The following is a 16,584-nucleotide window of genomic DNA, read 5'->3' on the forward strand; positions in this document are numbered from 1 at the left end:
TATTATTTGTTGCATGTATAAATAATGACTCAAATCCCAATAACATTTTTTTCCCAGAGCAGTCAGGTGACAAAATACTTAAAGATTTGTAGTGCAGGTCAGCACCTGGCTCTGTGATGAGGAGCAGGAATTCATTGCATTAGCAATCTAATTGTTCTGTCTCTTTATTGCTTGCTCTACATTTCTCCCTCTCCCTTTGGCTACATCTATCTTATTCTGCATGTCTTTATCTAGACTATCTCGGTATTTTTCTCCTTAAGTCCCTAAGCTTCTTTATTTCTCCATTCTCTCTCTTATGATCTCTTCTCCCCTGACATTTTTTTTATTATTTTGTATCTATTTTGATTCCTACTTCTGTATTTTATTCCTTCTTACCTTCCCCATTTTATTTATTTTTTATTTATATATTTTGTAACCAGCTTCCATTCACTTTATTTTTCTCATATAAAACTATGTGGTGGTCACAGCTGGAGCTTGGGTCCTCTGCAAGGAAACTCTGGTGTGGGTCTTTACAAGATGGTCAGTGAATTCCTGATATGGAGACTTGGTGAACAGCATCTGTTTCCAGAGATCAGGGGTGAGATAGCTGTAGGTCTTGGAAATGGCATCAAAGGTGGCCTTGGCAAAGTTGCCCAGGGTGGCGGTGCAGCCCCTGAAAGAGGTGTAGCTATCGTCAATACTGGCCATCAGCAGCAGCTTCTTTGGCACAGAGGCTGAGATGATGCCAGTGCCCCTGGGGCAGGGATGAGACTCACCAGGCCAGAGCCACAGAGAGCCAGTCATCTTGCAATGGACAGCATTGGGCTTGCCGATCTTGTTACCCCAGTAACCTTGCTGCATGGGGACTAATGATGGCCCCACAGATGGCAGTGGCTACCTCACTGGAGCACTTGACACCCAAATGATGTCCATTGTAATTCTCAGTGGAGACAAATGCTTGGAACCTGGTCCCGCTGGCCAGCATGGGTCTGCTTTTGCACAGGCATTATCTTCAAAACCTTGTCCTTGAGAGATGCCCCCAGCAAAAAGTCAATGATCTCAGATTCCTTGATGGGAAGAGAGAAGAGATAGATTTCCTCCAGGGACTTAATCTTCATGTCCTTGACCAGGCTGCCCAGCTTGGTGACAGGGAGCCACTCCTTGCCCTTGACCCCAGCCCCGGGATGCTGCCAAAGCCTCCACGTAAACTACCTCAGCCTCCTATCCCGGGGCCCCCTCGGCCTCCGAGCCCTCCAGGAGCACCTGTATCATCTCCCATTTGGTGTTTTTATGGAGAAGAATCTTACTTCCCCACTTTAATCTTTTTGCTTCTTACCTGTCTTCCCAGATCATTATCTCTATTCAGTATCAGATCACAATGGGACTCTAAGTTATATGTATTTATTTAGTATTTACTGTTTATTCAGTTTTTATTTGCTATCTCTTGGAATAAAGATTTATCTTCCTTTTTCTAACTGAAAGAAAGTCACTTAATGTATTAAAATTAATATATGTAATTTAAAATATTCTATACAACCTAATTAAATATTTAATATATTTAAGTACCAAAGTTAAATATATTTATGTAGGGAAGATAATATAACTTTTTAATCATCTCCAGCTCATGATTAATTTTGCTTTTCTTGTAGATTAAAGGCTGTTAATAGGGAAAAAAAAATCCTCATCCCTCTTGTAAACATGGGTCTCTGATGTCTTTTATTAAGTTAGTGCTAAAGCCACAAACAGCGAATGTGACAAGCAGGTCTGATGACAGCAATGTTGATTAATCTCCATAAACTGGAGCATCTGGTTTTAGGAAACTGAACAGGAAACACACAGCCCTAGCTCAGCATCTAGAGTATTCGTTGGCTGGTGAGTACTGACTAAGCATATTAGTCAGTCAGAAATGTCCAAAAGGAAGAGCCCACCATGGCCAGTGATCTGGCTGAGTGAACAGACCTATTCTTTGGTTAGAGGATGATTCTTTATTCAGCTCATTCTCCAGACCTCAATTCTGCCCCAATCAATTCTGCTCTGCTATAGAGCTGGCCCCAGTAGAAAAGAAAGAGGGAGGTAACAGTCCCTGTGTCTCTGCCTGAGGGACGGCAGGAAGCATGGCTACACTCATACTTCCTGGCCACTAGCTCTGCAGCTCAAGCTGATCTCTTTTGCTATATGTCTTCTCTAAGGCTTTCCTCTGCTAACCTATCCCAAGTGGTGCTTAGTGCTCTGTTCTCCATCTCTACATCATAGGCTCAGCAGAAGAATTTTTTTTTCTTATTGTGAATCAATACAATAATCTCTCCTGGTGGAGGATTTTCAACCTTGAACCTTGGCTGTCATTGGGAATGAACACTGGAAATGAATCTGTTCCCTGGGGTCCTGAAATGCTCGAAACTCTCAATTTCTGCTCCCACCTCCACTCCCATGTCCTTGATAATATGTGCCCAGGACCCACAACATTTAATTGGAGAGCTTCATTGAGTATTTTTCTCCTCCTTAGATTACCTTATAAATATTGAAATTGAACAAGATCTTTCAAAGTACTAAGTGACATTTTGTTGGTGTACACATGGGATGAATACATTTACATCTATTAGATAAGTATTTATCAAGCTAATTGGCCCCAAACCATCAACTTATTTTTATTTTTATTTTTTTAGATAAAGCCTAACACTTGCAGGGAAGAGGTATCTTTTTCATACTTGGGTTCTCCTGGGGCATCTTGCAAAACTGGATTCAAAGACTGCAAATGTGCTTCGCGTGCTTTCTCAGTGAGGAAGGGAAAACTGAGATCTCTAGCATTAAACAGTCATTTTATTCCACAAAACCTGTGTGTGAATTATTGACATTCCATTCCCATGTTTACTCAATTAATGAAGCCAATTAGTGCACATTGTGCTTTGTAGTAGCATCAGCAGGAACTAAATGAGCCTTTTGGGATGTTTATGGACTTAGTTGATTTCAGGAAAAAGAGTTGACTGATAGAAGCAGCTGCTAGTGGGAAACAGTTTGTACCCAAATAGAAATGAACCATAAGATTGAACAGATGTTGTTCTGTCTTCTTAGTGCCTGGATTATGGTGCAATGTTATCAATTAATTTCCTACCAGGAAAGTCTAAAATATAGTCAAAGGAAACTGTCAGAGGCCTACCACAGCATTTTACAGCAGCAGGGCAGTGTTTATTCTCCAGGAGGTTTGTAGTCATTGGCTTCCCAGTTGTCTCACTAATCAGTTAAAAAACAAACAATAAAATGACCAACAATTTTAAAAAATTGACTTAGAAATAATATATAAACTCAGAGAATGAGTTGAAATCCCTTTGAATATATTTTATAATATTGCAGTTAATTTTGGTAATGAGATGTGGTGGTTAATTTTATGCATCAGCTTGACTGAGCTAAGGGATACCCAGATGGCTGATAAACAGTTTTTCTGGATGTCTCTTTGAGGGTGTTTCTGGAAGAAATTTGCAGTTGAATCAGTAGACTGAGTAAAGCAGATGACCCTTACCAATGCAGGTAGGCATTGTCCAATTTACTGAGGACCTGAATAGAACAGAAAGGTGGAGGAAGGACTAATTTGCTCTCTTTGCTTGAACTGGGACGTCCATCTCTCCTGCTCTCAGACATCAGCACTCTTGGTTCCCAGACCTTTGAACCTGGACAGAATTATACCACAGATTTTCCTGTGTCTCTAGTTTGTGGATGGCATCATGGGACTTCTCAGCCTCCATCACTGTGTGAGTCAGTTCCTATAATTTATCTCCTCTTTATCTATCTATCTATCTATCTATCTATCATCTCTTATTTCTCTGGAGAACTGTGACTTATACATGAGGAAAACAAAGAAAAGGGGTAGAGAACAGGACCTCTTATTTCGAGAGGGTAGACCTCCCAGCTGCAGTCTTTCTGTAAGAAATCTATTCTATAGCTCTCTCCACATTATAATGCAGGGGCTCTGCAACAGGTGTCAGACAAAAGTAGGTTTCCATCAGGTATGCCCCCACATAGGTTGTATGACTTTGGGTAATTTATCAATACCTTGTGTGAGTTATCAATACCTTGGGTAAGTTAATAAAGCATGCTATATCTTGGTTTCTCCTCTATAAAATGAAGATACATATACTTGCTTCACAGGGTTAAATAAAATAACATATGTGATCATTTTTGTTGTAATGCACATTTTCTATATTAGGTATCATAGATTATATATACAATCAATTTATTAATTTGCAAGGAGACGAAGGAAGTGAAAAAAGGACTTTAAATGAATAGGTTGGCTGTAAAGATGCTTTCTGATTTTAGAAACATGTTAATGTGAAAAAGAAAAAAACTTGCACCCTAGATTTAAGAAAATGTCATAGTATATGAAAAGAAATATTTACTTTTCTTCTTCTCATGTATTAAGAAAACAGATATCAGAGAGCAGCTCACCATACATTCAGGGAGACTGGAACTTCTTGATATCTATTTATAAGATACTTTATTTCTAGTATGAGTATATAAAATCCAATGTACAAGAATCAACGAATCCTAGTTTGAGACATGTGAACATCTCATGTGGTCTTTATTTCTTATGTTAGGCTCACAAATAAGACAAGATGGCTTCTGTTTCGTAATCCACACTTAATTAGTCCTGTGTTTTGGTGGGACCAATAAAGAGCGGGGTGCAAAGATTGTATTTGTTTGACTACTGAAACAGCATTTCTAGCACAATGAATAAATCACAAACCCAAGACGCTTTACTCTGTATAATTATTGTGAAGCTTAGTTTTATTTTCACCGAAGTGAGGCATGAGTTTTTGTATGTGCTTGTGTTGTTTTTAATTTTGGCAGGAGATGGGGCAGTAGAGAAAGCTGTGAGGGAAAAGCGTTGCTGTCTTGTAAAATTATTTTTACATAGTTGTGCTAATTTATTTCACTCATACCCATTGATTGTAGACAAAGAAATCAGCCAGATCAGAGGCCAGACTTGGAAACATTGGAGACAGATAGAAATATTGGATTTTTTGAAGCTAGAGAAAGGGGAAATTATATATTTATGTACTAATAAATATTTGATATAATATATATAATATATATCAATATATTTATATATTAGTATAATATATATAATAGTATATGTCATGTGTGTATATATTTACACACATACTGAAGGAAAAAAGAGATACAACTGATAAACAATACAAAAATATTCCCTTTGGGAAGCCTAAAAACTTGACCCTGCAGGGGGTTATTCTTACCCCCTTCTCTTCCTCTACCTATGTGTCTCTATGAATCATGGTATTCATAGAATACCATGGTATTCATGGTATTCATAGGGGGTGGGCAGCGTCAAAGCTTTAACATAAAGAAGATGTTAAAGAAAAAATTACTTATGATACTTGTTAAAACAATAAAGCAGATTTTATTCAAGACTATTGCAATAGGTATAGGTACTCCTGTGATGGGGTTTTGCAGTTGGGGAGAGAGATTAGGCTCAACTCTGAATAGAAAAAGGAAAAGTGGAAACTTATAACCAAGGATCAGAGAGGGGGCCTGTGGATGGAAAACTACTAGTGGGAAACATCAGGGGTAAGGGAAAGGTTCTGGCTAAATGGACTAAATAGGATTCTTGCTGAAGGCAGGTCAGGGTTATCAGATACTGAGGGTGGGGTATTCTGGGTAAAGCGACTTGACAGGATTCTTGCTAAAACTGAGTAATGCAAAGAAGGACATGGAAGTCTAAAATTTGAGGTCTAGTTGGGAAGAGGATTCAGAGAAGTCTGACTTAAGGGTGGGCAAGAAGAGACTCTCTGTCAGGGACAGGCCAAGAATACTGCAATCAGAAATTCTGAGAGTTAAAGGGGAAAGGGGGCGTTTCAGATTATCAGGCAGTGGTGTTGGAAGCTGGGATGTCACCCCTCCCTCTCTGTGGGTTGGTCTTGTCCCAACATGTCAGGTTTAAGCTGAAGCTTTCTGTCAAGTTCACTGACTGAGTGGCTACACATAATCCCCTCCTCCTGTTTTCAGAAGCCCGGTGAAGGCAGGCACCCACCGGGGAGTTCTGGAGGGGCCAGACCAAAAGCAGTTGTGGTTTATAATGTTCCTATAGCTTATGAAGTTCAACATGCTGTGTCCCATATTCCTCCTCGCTGGCTCCCCAAATGAAAATGTAATCTTTTCTACAAAGGTGATGAGTTCAGCTTTGAGAATCACCACATGGCACTACTGATCTCTAGGAAGCCCTTATGCAGTTTGTGTGTAGGAGTTTTAGTTTTCTCTTGGGTCAGTAGGAAGACATTTTCCTTGCTATTTTCTATTTCTTTCATCACACTACCTATCTTGGCTTAGTGACCTTATCTGTACCTCACCATGGTTCCTCTTGGATCGGGGGGAGGAAAATATGTTATTTATATGTTTTCATAATTGAGAGAGGAAGAGAGAGAGAAGGAGAGAGAGAGAGACCCATCTGCTGCATATACTGACCTTTTCTGTCTTGATCCTTTGCCTTGTTACACTGTGTTCCTGGTACCCTTCCTCACTGTGGCCACTCCACAGCTGGCCCATTTCCTCTCAATACACAGCTTGTGCTCGACTTGATTCCCTTTCAACCAACTGACCTTACTGGTGTATTTAATTTTGCAGATGGACACATATCGAATAACTCTTGTCAGTAGTTGCTGAATGTATATTCAACATTTTCTCCTTTTATGGATTATATTATTTGCATTCTCAAATCCTTTGTATGGCCTAAAAGGAATTGCAAGTGTCATGGGAGAGAAGAAATAGCTCAGGTTCCATATCTTTTTGGATTTTTTTCACTTGAAACTGGTAGATTTATAAGAACAAGTATCAGTTACCAAATAAATAAAAATATGTAATTACTAGTAAAACAGACAGCAGATGGGCTTTACAATGCATTCACTTTACTTTGCAGTTCTACAGAACATGTGGTGCTTTCATGGGCACTGATTCTTATCAAGGAGTTAGGATCTGACCACTGTGAAGCAGTACATCATTCTTAGTAGGAGTTGTCACAGCCTGGCCAGTGATGGAAGGTCAGTAATCACAAGTTACAGAAAAGCCACTAATGTGTAAGCACTTACACAAGAGTCAATTATCATAAAGGGAACTAGAGGAATAGGCTGGAGAGATGCAGGAAGATTTTTCAGGTTGGCTCCTGGAGTTCATATTTCTTCCAGTTAATTGTAAATAATCTCACCACTGAGGATCTCACTTAAGTGATGCTATTTTTTTCTTTTAGAGAAGATGTATTATTATAATTAACATACCTCATAGAAACCTAGATGAGTACACTTAAAATGGGTCACTTATTCTGACTTTCTTGATTTAATGTCATTTCTCATTTTAAAAAAAAGAATGTGCACACTAATTTGCTATTTCCCCTCATCATCTGTTACCACAAGCTCATAGACAAACATAGTTATAAATCATAGTTACTAAAATTTTACTCTTCTTGTCCCATGGGATGTATTCATTAATAGGGTGTGTATATGTTTGTGTTTATAAATTCACATTATCTTTACTTTCTGTGTGTTTCCTCTAGATAGGAGTAATCTTTGCAGACATTAATTACAAGATCAAACCTTAGAGGACAGTGACTTTGAACTTCTAAGATAGTTAACAATCTTTAACCATCACCAGTCATTTTTTAAGCAACTTCTCTGTGGGTTGGATAGAAGTGGATTCATTTACCTGATTTTGCTTTCCTCTTTTTGGTGGCAGATTAGTCATTACAGGTCGGTCTTTGAATAGAGTCCAAATTGGTACATCTGGATCTGTTTAGTGACTCTACAGAGGAGCTCAGGCATCAGCTAATTTGTCTTGTTAGCACGCAAATGTCTTTGTTATCAGTCTCTCCATAATGCTTCTGACCACATGTTTGCATTACATGGTATAATGCAAAAACAAAACAAATGAACAAAATAGAAAAAATTGTTTCCAGATCATTCTCTCAAGGAAAATAACTAAGTTTTACTCTCTAAGATATCACATAGATGGAGCATCAAAGAAATAAACTTTGTAAACATATCATAATGACCTGAACCCAAACCAATAACTTAAAAATCAAAGCAGGATAGATAATTCAAATCATTTGTTCCAAAATGATTTATATCGTGCTAATTACCTTTAGTCTCTCTTTCTAGTTTGGCTATCAGCAACAGTACTGTGTGTTAGATTTGGAGAACCATAAAATTCAGCATGGATAATAATTATTTTACTTGCTGAAGAGGAGTGATAAGCCCTCTCAATTTGCCACAGAGCTGTTTGCTCACTTTCTTTCTAAATTCTGTGTGGTCAAAGGAATTTTTTGTTCTCACACCTGTAACATCCCACCTTCACCTTGGCCGTGTTGTAGTATTAAAAAATTTAAATCCCTCTGGTGCATAGCTAACTGTGCCCTTTCTTTTTATGGAAGATGTATTCTACTTCCAATTTTACATGGGCTGCTGCAGCCTCCAGTGTAAATAAGTGCCTGCCTTCTAAAATGTCACTAATAAACTCCCTGTCATTAGGTGTTTGAGAAAGATGTCACACAAGAAATCACCTTGTTTCCACAAAAATCATCAAATGAAAACCTAGATCAAATTAACTAATTAATTTTATTACATTCCTATATTAAAGTAAAATGCATATGTATGTGATGAATTAAACTGTTGAGTCCAGAGCCATTCTGTTTTTTCACTTTGGGAAGATGGCTATTACACTAATCTTTGCTTTTCTGCATACAGACAAGACTAAGAAAGGTAGATATTAGGCCAGAAAATTAGGTCTTATAGTGTCAATAAAGAAGTCCTATATTGGAGTCCAGAGATTTAGGTTTTAGCCCTATCCCGGCCTTTTGTTACCTGTATGACCTTGAACAAATCACCCTTTCTGAGCCCTTATTTACTTGTCTATAACTTAGAGATATCAATACCTGCTCTATTTCCTTGGTTTTTCATGTGAGGTAATGTTATTAGAACCTGTGAACTATTACACAGATACGAGGTGAAATTATTTTAAAGTTGAACTAGAGTATTTTTTTTTTTTTTTTTCTTTTTGCGGTATGCGGGCCTCTCGCTGTTGTGGCCTCTCCCGTTGCGGAGCACAGGCTCCGGATGCGCAGGCCCAGCGGCCATGGCTCACGGGCCCAGCCGCTCCGCGGCATATGGGATCCTCCCAGACCGGGGCACGAACCCGTATCCCCTGCATCGGCAGGCGGACTCTCAACCACTGCGCCACCAGGGAGGCCCCGAACTAGAGTATTTTTGATCAAAGGCTAAGCCAAAATATTTTTGTGCCAAAATATCCCTTTGTCAATGGGCTCTACCATCTATTTGTATTTTTATTAACCATGCCACTTTAAGAATAACAACAGTAGATAAGAATTATTTGAGGCACACATTTTGCTGACTCGGAGGTTGGTTGCTGGTAGCAAATAAAAATAAGGTCTCCTAATCACTGCCTCATAAGTGTCAAGCCTTGTCCCTGGGGCTTCACACACATTATTTGTTCTTCACCAAATCTCTGCAAGCAACTCCCACTATGCAGTTAACAGATATGCAGATAAGTCAATGAAGGCTCAGAGATGATGTCTTGCTCAGGTCATAGAGTTGGCTCCAAGCAGAGTCAGAATTCATACCTGGACAGGACAGCACTCCTGTTAATGTTTCAAGCATTCGGCAACATCCGTAACAACAGAATTCTGCTGTTAAACTACCAAAAATTGCTAGATCCTAGGAGAGATCTACCAACAGGCCACCATCTTGAGGGTGAAGAAAGGTGTTTTTTTCTAGGAGAATGGCTGTTGGCAGCTGTGAGAAATGATAGTTTTCCTTCATGTTTTCTTAACTTTTATTTGAGCTTTGTTTCTCAAGAGTCAATATCATCTAGACATTTCCCTTTTGGGCCCATGCCTCCACTTACATTTTAGTTTTAGGGAAATTGATCCCATTATGTATTCAAAAGAGAATTCCATATTTCTATAACTAATTATTTTGCACAAAGTTGCCTGTTTAGACTCAGTTCTTAGCAATTCTTTGCCACAAGTAATGATAGAAGTAGACTGCGCATAAAGGCAAACTTGCTGTCAGCATAATGTATATTGGGTATGATTTCTAACTCACATATTATTACAATTGTAAAGTGACTTGAGCACCATCTAGGCAACTTCCTTTTTGTTTGTTTGTTTGTTAGTTTGTTTTAGGTTGGGAAAAAGAGGCCCAAAGGAAGTGACCTGCCTATGGTCACATCACACAGTCTATTATAAACTTTTCAGAGGTACTAAGATTTTTAAACAAATTATCTGTTGCATGTTTTCATGCTCTTATTTCCTTTGTTTTAACAGAAACGTCCAGCATAGAGCAGTGTTCTACTTACTACATAGTGAATAACAACTTCAATCCCCATCTACCATTGCTTATAAACTGGGGGTCCTATACTAACACCTCTCACAACACATAAGCATTTTTAATTCCTAGAGGACCACCAAAGGCTCCTCCATGGACTTCTTGTGCTCATGATAAAGACTTCATGTATTAGTTTAAGCTGATTTTCCCACTCACATCTACCCACTATAGTTTAAGGCTAATTGGTGCTGCTTTTGAAAAGTGTGCTTCTGTGAGACTCATAAAGCCTTGAGATGACAGTGCAATCTATAGACAACAGAATTTGATTTACCCAAAATATTTTAGGACCCTCAGATATATTAAACACTGTACTTTCTTCAAAATATCAATCTTAAGTTCAGCTTTTTTTTTGTATGTGTGGTACGCGGGCCTCTCACTGCTGTGGCCTCTCCCGTTGCGGAGCACAGGCTCCGGACGCACAGGCTCAGTGGCCATGTCTCACGGGCCCAGCTGCTCTGCGGCATGTGGGATCTTCCCGGACCAGGGAACGAACCCGTGTCCCCTGCATCAGCAGGCGGACTCTCAACCACTGTGTCACCAGGGAAGCCCTTAAGTTCAGGTTTTCCTCAGTATTCTATTTTACAAACTATTGTGTGTAGAATGAGAATGACATATAGAACAGAATTTCTGTGTATAATTTAATAAATTAATTATTAATATATGGAATAAAAAATTAAGAATGCATGTAATTTTTTCCTGTTTTCTTATCTGCCTCATCAGAATGACTGTCCCCTGATGTATACACAGTCTTTTAAAGCTATGGTATTGGAAGTAAGGATAGGTGTCTACGTGACACACATGGAAATTTTGCAATTAGAAATAACCAACTCATAAATGTAAGCAGAGTGCCATGCTAGGAAGAGAAAGAAGAAAACAATTTTAATATGAGCATCCTGGTCTTTCTAAAATATAATTTATTGCTCAAATGCACCATTTTCCATTAAAAATGGAATTATTATAATTTTCCCTTTGTTTCTATTATTGTTTCTCTTTCCTTGAGTGACTCATTATAATACTTTATCACTTCTGTTTATCTCTTCATGAATAAAATAGTAAGACATTTGAAATATATTAATATATTAGGATATTTTTCATTTCATTCTATTTAGTGTTTGAAGTTTGGATATATATGTATATATACATATGCCTGTGTATGTATATCCATACATATATTGGAGATTATCTATCTATCTATCTATCTATCATCTGTCTATCTATCTATCTCTCTCTCTACCTACCTGTCTATGCCTCAATGTGTTAGAAGTAAAAAGCAAACAGAGACTTCTTGGCAAATACAGAGAGATTTTGTGACAAATATTCAAGGAAGGAAAAAAATATATTCAGCCCAGATATCAGTTAAGAACTAGACACCAATTCAACACTGACACTGAAAACCTGGAAAGGCATAGAACTCATGGGATAACTTAAAAACACTTTGAAGCATCTAAAAGAAACAAAATCATGTTGTATGGGCAAATTTAGTCAAATCCAGGGAAGAGAAAAGAAATATGTAGATCCTGGTCTTTCTGCAATAGAATTTGTTGCTTAATTGTGTATTTTTCCATTTTACAAAGTGAAATCATTATAATATTTCTTTTGTTGAGGCAGTTTCAATTAATGGCATGGCTTAGACCCAAGAAATTTATTGAGGAATTTGGATAGAAACATTTGATCATTATATTTGTGTCCAGTCCTGCACATGTTAGAATCAAAAGGGCCAGAGAGGACACACATCCAATCTCCCTCTTTAGATGTGAATCCTTCTCTGGCATTCCTAGCCTGTGGAATATATAAGATGATGGATAGGCTTCCCTTTGTCTGTACTGAAAATTCTTTCTTTGGAACTCTAATTCATTCATTCAGCCAACACTGAGTCCCTACTATATGCCAGGCATGTTTTTACACTGGAACATATACAACAGAAAAAGTAAGACAACATCTCTGTCCTGGAGACGATCACAGTCTAGTGAAAGAGAGAGAAAGAGAGAGAGTGAAGAGAGGTAATAAGTACATGGCAAGAAAATCTTTAAAATTCTGAAGGAAATCAGAAGAGAGAGTGATAGACACTGGACTAAAGAATTAACATATGAAAATTGTTTTGATTCATTACAACTTTCTATTAAGTTCCCTATTCTCTGTCTCTCTCACACATATGGTAAAATTATGTAGCCCTTTTAAAATCTTCACAGTCATAATTTCATGTCTCATTTTTCTGCATCTGCCTTTCTCGTGTTCTTATCAATAAACCTAGTAATGAATTTTACCGAAAACATGTTCAGATGACTAATGAAGCATGAATTGAGTTTGTGTGCCTCCAAAGGACATAATAATGACTTCTGGGTAAGATTATAGGGCTCAGTGAAAAGAAATATTTCCTAATAATCAGAGATCTTCATCAATGTAATGGGCTGCTGTGGTGACTAGTAAGTTCTCCATTCTCAGAACTTAAGTAATTGTATATTTCTATGGATGCGGAATCTTATTCTATTGACTTTTGAGTTGACAAAGTTCCAGAATTGTGAGTTGGGTTCATAAGAAAACCTTTAAATATGTACATTTAATGATTTAATTTTCTGTTCTCCCTTTAGATACAATTCTACAATTCCTGTTATTGATGATAATGTTTGAAATTCAGGACCAAGGACAGCAATTTCCATTCAGGATAACAGGGATGATGGTTTGATACTAAATAGCAACAATAACAAAAATCTTACTAGCAAAGATATTATATCATATATCCATTTGATCAATAAATGTAATTTCTGAGTTGAAAAGGAGGAAAATTAACAGTTATTGAGCAAACCGCCATATTGCCTCTTTTAATCCTCCCAACAAATGTGTGTGATAAATATTGTTATTCATAGCTATTTATGACATGTGTATGTATAAGTATGTATAAACACATATATGTATAATATGTTTACAAGCTGTCAAGATATGTTTATGAATGAGGGAAGTGAAGGCTTAAAACAACTTTCTTAAGGTTACATTATTAGTAAGAGATTCATTCCCATTTATGATTTCAAATCTCATTGCCTTTCTATCCATAGGAGAGGAAATATGCAAAAAAGGGAAATGTTGCATCTGCATAGCCAAAAATAATCATGCAATTTGACCAAATTCAAGAGAAGGAAAGTGCATTTTTTATAGGGAATGGAGGAGAGACATTACTGAGGAAAGTAGGTTATTACCAGCTATATTTAGGCGTTTAGAACACTTTGCTTTATAACATGTATATTTGCATGTATGTTAAACATTTTATTTTCTCAAAATGACCCCCCGATCCAGTTTAGATACACTTCTTCAGGGCGCTCTTCTCCCAGATTTCTTTGCCTGTGGAAAACCCCACCCATCCTTCAAAGTCTTAGACACAGCTTTGTTTGTAGTTGGCAATCAAGGATTATTACTGATTTAAATAGAATAATTAAAAATTAAAATTTTATAGAATTCTAGTACTATTGATGAAGACAGCATTTGGATTATCCAATTTCATAAATTACAACAGATCTCTTCAATATTAAAAAGATAGCCATCTTTAAAAAATATACTGAACACTAACTCTGTGTGGAGTAGTGGAAAGAGCACTAGCCTAGCAGTTAGGAGATATGGGTCCTTCTTGTGACTCATCACTGACACTGTGCCACTTGTGGTTAAGTATGTTACCTTTCTGAGTCACACGATAGAAATTTAGTTAATTAGTTACTATACAATACAGTTAGCTACTTGGCTTTCCAACTAAACTGTTGTTGCAGGCATCATTGTGCTTGTTTTACATCCAGCAGTATATCCAGAAGGTACTAAGATATCTTATTTTAATTGATTTAAATGAATTGAATTTAATGTTTTTCATGTGTGGAGCATGAATAACAATCCTTTCTCTGCATACTGCACATTTTGTCTTGTGGTGAATCATTGCATGTGAAGGTTTTTTAGGGGAAAACTCCCATAAAGCATTATGCAAATAGAGAGGTTTAGATCAGTTTATCTCCAAAGAAGCAGATCTGACTTACGTGGCCTAAATGTGACTTCAAGAAACAGAGGGAAAATAAATCCATTGTAAGTTGAATAACATAACCCGAGTACCTATTCCAGAATCTGAATGTTGAAAGCTCACATGCAACAAGAATTTCCCTGAAGCAATATTAGAGAAGGAAGTTCCCATCTATTTCTCTATTAATCAACAAGTGACTACAGTTGATTTGTAAATATGGAAAATAGATGCCCTCATTTAGAATCAAGACTGTCATCTTTCTAAATTATACAGTGATGTATCACAGGGCCTCAATACTTTCATCCACATTGTTGTTTGAGCTTCACAAAAGCTTAGAGATTCAAGCAAGAGCACGTCCCACTATTTTGGAAGACTGAGACCCAGTAAGATGAATTGACATGCCAATATCAGAGAGTTTCTTGGTATCAGCCAAGATCAGGTGGCTTAATTCTTAGCCTCCATCATGATTCCTTCCCCCTGTAGTGCCATGGACATGAGAGGATACTGAAAGGTCTGGCTCAAGTCATATAGACCCTCAAGATCAATCAGAGCCCATCTTTGGTATCCACGTTTGACTTCACATCACTGACCTATGGCTAAAAATGTATAATCATGTTCTTTGTCTCCTGAGTTTCTGTTTGGTGTCTTGGTTTACTTCCAGAAAAGCACACAAAATAGATAATCAGCCAATAAGGGAATATGTTCTTCCAACCCCAGGGGCAGTTGTTCAATGTGAAGTTAAACTGTCTTTCAGCAAGGTCATTGGCATATGATTATCACTCTAAAAGCTTTTAAAGATCTTTATTCTCAGGACTATTCTTAACTGGAATGTTTGGTATTCTGCATCTTTGAGAAATGTAGGCTTATTTTATGTGGGTTGGGTTGGTATATTTAAGAAAACCATTTTGAAAATATTTCCCTATGGAGATCTCGAGCCATTATAGTCTGCATTCTGACATTTTTTCATCTTTCCTTAAAGTCTTAAAGTGATTATGCTAGTATCAGCAATAAAGTTCCTTCCCCATCCCTCCCCACAAAATAGCAGATGGTGAATAAATATTTTAAATACTTTTACATTCTGTGACTCATTTTCAGGCTAAGTATAGCTTTACCCAGATGTTCACAACTCTGATCTAGAATAAAGGGCAAGTGGCATTCATCAAGCCATTCACTGTCTTCTAACCACCAGTTCTTGCATATGACTATGGCATGAATAAAAACTATTAAATAACATTATTAAAATATACAAAATAGTTTATTTGAATGCATTCATTGCAGGTATTGGTTGATGTGTGATCTAGATGTAAAAAATGTTATCTTGCATACCACTGGTTTATCAGTATTTTTTAAAACAGATATTTTTTTTCCTGTGGTACGCAGGCCTCTCACTGTTGTGACCTCTCCTGTTGCAGAGCACAGGATCCGGACGCGCAGGCTCAGCGGCCATGGCTCACGGGCCCAGCCGCTCCGCGGCATGTGGGATTTTCCCGGACCGGGGCACGAACCTGTGTCCCCTGCATTGGCAGGCGGACTCTCAACCACTGCGCCACCAGGGAAGCCCTAAAAACAGATATTTTTAATAGACCTATTCAGAAATATACTTATAAAACTCAGAGAATGTATGAAACAAAAGCCATCTGCTTTGTAGCAGTTAAGATTGTATCACTTTTGTGAGAATCAATAAATAAATTTATTGAGGTACGGCTATGATTTTTCTTACTCCTTCCTATTTCTTAGTAGTGTCATATGCACAAAGGAATTCTGATGTTTCATAATGTTTTTTAATAAATAAATATGTAATACCAAATATATGTAAAGGGGTATTCTAGGTTCCTCATAAGCAGGTATCAATAGTATAGAATGTATTTAATTTTATAAATAATTCAATATGCAGATGTAATTATGCCCAATGTTTATAATGTGTTATGTGATTCAGTTACTGCCATTTTACTTTAATTACAAAATCGTAACGAATTATGTGTTAGAAGCTGAGTGCTCATTGGTATTCTATGTTCCAGGACCAGCACAAGTAGAATAAGATTCAGTGCTTACTTTTGAGGTACTTCTCATTTCTATGGGGTGATTGGACAAAGAACAGATCAATGTCCTTTGGCATTTCAGGCCTCATGCCAAACGGAGCACTATGCAAGGGGGCTTTCACCTTCTAAACCTACAGGACCCTGCTCCTGGCCCAGGGAAGCCTCTTTATCATCAGCC

At 37.6% G+C, this 16,584-nt stretch overlaps 1 pseudogene across 1 annotated transcript; it reads right to left on the minus strand.

The window, feature by feature from the left end:
* Positions 1 to 259: 259 nt before the first annotated feature.
* LOC309815708 (small ribosomal subunit protein uS5-like) lies at positions 260 to 1,258 on the minus strand (annotated as a pseudogene). The gene has a single exon. The product of its transcript is annotated as a small ribosomal subunit protein uS5-like (transcript).
* Between the last annotated feature and the right edge of the window lie 15,326 nt (positions 1,259 to 16,584).

Source organism: Mesoplodon mirus, assembly GCF_964341445.2.
Source record: "Mesoplodon mirus genome assembly, chromosome: 14".
Classification (NCBI taxonomy): domain Eukaryota; kingdom Metazoa; phylum Chordata; class Mammalia; order Artiodactyla; family Ziphiidae; genus Mesoplodon; species Mesoplodon mirus.